We start from the raw sequence: 6,000 nt of genomic DNA on the forward strand, positions 1-6,000 counted from the left end.
TTTTTTTTTTTTTTTTTCTTATAACAAATTCCCCCCCCCCCCCCCCCCAATGTACCACTGTCTACAACTTACATAAAAATGTTTTGATGTTTTCTTCACAACCATATCAGAATCAACTCATTTCTACAGAACTTTCCAACCAAGTAGTAAATGTGTGGCAGCGAGTCAAACAAAAGGAAGAAAAAGCTCGGCTCTAGATGTTTTCAGAAATAACCATTTTGCTCATCACAGGACTAAAAGAGAGGTGGCAGGAAAAGGGACAGTATTGTGGAAACCCTAAAATCCTTCTGACAGCGTTTAGAAAATGAATCTCATATTAGCTGTTGCCAAAATATACAGATGTTTGTGAGTTTGATAATCTGATAAATGAATACAAACTACAAATACTTGTTTATTGTCTTTTTTTGTGTGTTTAAGGTTCTTATCATTGATCATTAATTGTCTTCTAATCCATACATACTTTTCAAAGATTTTTGTCTATGCAAATAAAAAGCATAATTGAAAACTTATCTTAAAGAATATCTTCAACTTCTGTACTTGTTAAACAAACCACATGACACCATTCAGTGTTTCAATAGTGTCCTCATTGCTTATAATTGGATACAGAGCTTCACTATCACAAATAGTGGATTGGAAATTGCACTGATCACAAAATAGCCACAATTCCACTCCATTAGCCTACTGTGTTTAACTAGAAGCAATGTGGACACTAGAAACACTGAGTCGGTGTTGGGTGGTTTGTTTATCTTCAACCTCTGTACTTGTTATTCTTTGAAGATGTTTTCAATTGTGCTTTTTATTTTCATGGACAAAATCTTTAAAAATTATACATGGATTAGAAAACATTTAATAGCAAATGATTAGAAGCTTAAAATGCACAAAAAAAGACATTAGACATAAGTAAGGCCTTTTAAATCCCTTCCCCCCGACGAGCCTGGACTGCCATCGCACAACCAGCGCTACTCACCATCCGACGCTCGGCCCGAGGACACGCCCCACGCTATCGCCACCCTATCAGGAAGGGAGAGGGACTTTTAAACTCTAACCCCCTCCGGCGCCGCTCCTCTTCATCTGTGACCGCCGCTATCGCTGCTGCCGCTGCTGCTGCTGCTTGCTGGAAGGAGGCCTGCGCGATCGGCGCCCAGACCCGTCGGGGTAAGGCCTTTTAAATCCCTTCCCCCCGACGAGCCTGGACTGCCATCGCACAACCAGCGCTACTCACCATCCGACGCTCGGCCCGAGGACACGCCCCACGCTATCGCCACCCTATCAGGAAGGGAGAGGGACTTTTAAACTCTAACCCCCTCCGGCGCCGCTCCTCTTCATCTGTGACCGCCGCTATCGCTGCTGCCGCTGCTGCTGCTGCTTGCTGGAAGGAGGCCTGCGCGATCGGCGCCCAGACCCGTCGGGGTAAGGCCTTTTAAATTTCTTCCGACGAGCCTGGACTGCCATCGCACAACCAGCGCTACTCACCATCCGACGCTCGGCCCGAGGACACGCCCCACGCTATCGCCACATTCTCCCTCCTCAGCCGGGGCTCACGTGACCCAATCGGGGCCGGAACCCGCTCGCACAACACCGGGCCGTGCTGAGGAGGCCGACCGCAACAACCAGAAGAGTCGCAGTCAACCACGCCCCTGAGAGGCACTAAGCCTATCAGAGAGCCCGAAAAATATCTTTAAATTACCACGCCTTCCTCTGGCGTCGCGCGCCCGAAGGAGCGCGCTAAGGGCTTAGCGCGCCCCTTGGAGCGTCCCTGAGCCAGAGCCGCTACTTTCACACATTCTGCCTTGTAAGTTCCTCACCAGGTGCCAAGATCAAGTTGAAACAGCCAAAGGCAAACAAATATTCCACAGCCTACAATTAACGGATTCGTATTTATTACTACAAACGCCTGCAGTCACTGATATACACTCTTACTAATAAAATCGCAGGTCCAAGTAAGCTCTCCACCGCCTCACGGAAACCACCCTTTTATTCGTCACCCAGCAGCCACTAATTCTTCTACCTCCCGCAGCCAATCATTCATCGTCATCCAACAACCACCTAATCACCTGTCTTCCAGCAACGTCACGTAGCCACTCTTTCGTCCTTCATCAAACAGCCATAATCTAGCTCTTTTCAAACAAGCCACCCAATCCTCCTTAATCTGGCAACCTCTCATTCATATTCCATCCAGCAACCACGCAGCCATCTTTGATCAGGCACCTACCTTACCCATTCTCTTCATGCTACATTCCTACTAATGTTATAGCTAACAAACTTGCCTACAGGCCCCTAAGCCGTAACATACCAGACACTACCTTACCTTCATCATCCACTGAACACAAGGATTCTATATCACTCACTAACAACGCATCATGCCCCCTTTCTCTATACCTACTATCCTATACAATCACCAACATATACCCAATAAACCCAGGACTCTAGGCATCCGGCAACAGAGATTGATTCCAATCATGATCTCTCCCATCTCCCAAACACTGGGACTAGCCCTTTTTACACTCACATTGTTCAACGCACAGTCAATCACAAAAAAAATCCACCTCCTCAACGATCACCTGTCTGATGACAACCCCGACATTTGTGCCATTACGGAAACATGGCTGAGACCCACTGACTCAGTCCTATTGAACCAACTCCCTAACAACCTCTATGACTTACATTCTATCCCCAGAATCAAAAAAAAAAGGTGGAGGGATCCTGCTTGCCTCCAAAAAGAGCCTAGGGATCTCACTACAATTTTCCACCACAATAAACAATACTGAAATCGCCTTTTTCAACTCAGACTATCTACAAATAGCTCTAGTATATTCACCTCCAGGTACTTTAGATACTGACCCCTCACCATTAATTGAACTCACTACCAAACACTTCAAACAGGGCAAACCAGCTATACTTATGGGTGACTTCAACCTACATGTAAACAGCACTAGTTTAACCCATAATTGCGACATCCTCCTCACAGCACTTAATCACCTTGGCTTTAACCAGATCATCAAAGATCCCACGCACAAAGCAGGTCACACGCTAGACCTTATCTTTCTCAACAATGGCATAACTTCGACAAACAAACCCCACTTGTGTCCCAGTCCCTTGGTCTGACCATTATTTCATCTCTGCGGAACTTCAAATCAAAGATCTGCCTCGTCTTAGCTTCCCAGCAACTACTATTCACTACAGGAAACCTTGCACCATTGACATTCTTAACAAAGTGCTCTCTAAAGAACTTGACCGCCTGGACCTTTCAGACGCCTCATCAGCGATCAACTCCTGGCTTAAGATAACAAAGGAGGTCGCAGATCTATCCTGCCCTACCATCACCAAAACTCTGAAACCACCGCAAGCCAATAGACACCCGTGGTACACTCCGACTCTAAAAACTCTTAAACAAGAACTTAGGAAAAAGGAAAACACCTGGCGCAAATCTCCAACCACCAACACGTGTCTAATCTACAAATCCCTCCTCAACACATACAGACTAGCAATTCTCAAGGCAAAAAAAAGACTTTTTTGCAAAAAAAAAATCCACAACTTCGTATTCGACTCTAAAGCCTTATTCTCATTTGTATCATCCCTTACAAAACCCTCTCCTCCAACCATCCCGGACGAACAAGCAGCTGACAAAGCATTGGAATTAGCAATCTACTTCGACAACAAGATCACAAATCTCCTCAAACCAATCACCACCCAACAGCTGAACAACAAACTCCCCATAGCACCGCTAGGTCAATTTCTTCCCAACTCGGACTTTTACACCCACCAGCACTCGGACTCACAACAAAAAATGTAGCTTATCATCATTCGAGACCCCATCATCCCTGGAAATTGAAATCATCCTCAATAAACTTAAACCATCTTCTCACCCACTGGACACTATTCTTCCAATTATATATCGACTCCCAACACCATCTCCAAAGCATTAGCAAACATCATTAATTGTTCTTTAACCCAAGGAAAGGTCCCAGAACAACTGAAAATAGCCATTCTTAAACCATTACTAAAAAAACCTAACTTGCCAACAACAGACCCTGCTAACTTCCGCCCGATAGCCAACCTGCCTCTAATCTCAGAGTAATGGAGAGATTTGTCAACAAACAACTGTCTGATTACCTAGAGGAGAATAACATCCTCTCCCCCTTACAGTTTGGATTCAGGAAATCACAAAACACAGAAGCTCTATTAACTTCACTATCTGACACTATCCTCCTCAACCTTGAAAGAAAACAATCGTACCTCCTCGCTCTTCTTGACTTATCCGCCGCATTTGACACCGTAAATCATGAAATCCTCCTCGAGCGGCTTTCGGACATAGGAATCCAAGGAGAAGCTCACAGTTGGTTTCAATCATTCCTAGAAAATAGAATACTACAAAGTCAAGATAAGATAACGTAGAATCACCTCCTATCAAATCAATCAGAGGAGTACCTCAAGGTTCTTCACTCTCCCCTACCCTTTTTAACATCTACCTGCTTCCGCTCTGCCACCTACTCTCCAGCCTCAAGCTAAAACACTATATCTTCGCCGACGACATTCAGATACTTCTTCCCATCACAGAATTCTCTCCAAAAAAACCTGGCGCATTGGAACAATTGCCTACTATCCATCAATTCCTTGTATCCAGCCTCAACCTTATACTCAACACAAATAAAACAGAAATCCTCATCATCTCGCCCCGACGAAAACCACACACTCTTCACGTCCAAAGCTCACACAATCCATAAATCCACCTTCATCAACCACTCACTTCTCAGGTCAGAGACTTAGGGGGGCGCTTTGGACAATCAATTCAACCTTAAATCTTTCATCCAAAACACAACTAAGGAATGTTACTTCAATCAATTACAAGTATTAAAAATCTTAAACCACTCCTTCACTTCTATGACTTCCGCTTAGTAGTCCAGTCTTTAATATTGTCCAAGTTAGACTACTGCAATTCCCTCCTGTTAGGTCTTCCGCTATCATCCATAAAACCTTTACAGATGGTACAAAATGCTGCGGCGAGGCTACTCACCAACTCCAACAGAAGAGACCACATCACTCCAATTCTGCACTACCTTCACTAGCTTCCAATAAAAGCTAGAATCGCCTTCAAGACACTATCAATGATCCACAAAGATATTTTGGGAATCGCCCACCTAAATCTTACCTCGCAACTCCGCCTTCGCACATCAAAAAGACCTATCAGATATAACTACAAAGGTTCTCTACACACTCCCCCGATTAAAACCTCGCTAGCCAAACGAGCACTCTCCACAGCCGGGCCCACCCTTTGGAACTCACTTCCGCCAGATCTTCGACTCGAAACTTGCCATTTAACCTTTAAGAAAAACCTTAAAACATGGCTCTTCCGGCAAGCCTCTCCGGAATCACAGGAACACTTTCGAACACAGGACAAAGAACAAAATAGCACAATATAAAGTCCACCGCCAACCTAATACCCTCAGGACCTTATTGATTGTTTAAAGTAACCCTACACGTTCTCTGTTCAATACTATGTTATTGTTTAATATAACAACTTTTTGATTGTTTAATGTAACACTACACGTTCTCTGTTCAATACTATGTTTATTGTTTAATGTAACGCCTCCCGGCGATAGTTGTGTTATATGGAAACCGACTTGATTTGACATATATATATCAAGAAAGTCGGTATATAAAAACCCTAAATAAATAAATAAATAAATAAGTTATTTGCACAGAGGGTTTTCTTTTCTATGATGGCTTGCAAAATATTTGACTCCCCTAAAAAGTCAGCAGATTTGTGTGGATTACAAATGACATTTTGCACATTTTGTTCCAGACAGTATATTGATTGCAAACCAGTATGCTGTTTAAAGTAAATTTTCAAAGTCACAATTCATGATTTGCATTTTTTGTAAAATTAAAAACTGAAAAATACTGCTTGCATAAGTTTTCAACCCTTTCAGACTAGTACGTGGTTGAACCACCTTTTACTGCAATAACAGCTTTGTTGGGATACGTTTCTACCAGCTTTGC

The sequence above is a fragment of the Rhinatrema bivittatum genome, chromosome 16, assembly GCF_901001135.1.
Source record: "Rhinatrema bivittatum chromosome 16, aRhiBiv1.1, whole genome shotgun sequence".
Classification (NCBI taxonomy): domain Eukaryota; kingdom Metazoa; phylum Chordata; class Amphibia; order Gymnophiona; family Rhinatrematidae; genus Rhinatrema; species Rhinatrema bivittatum.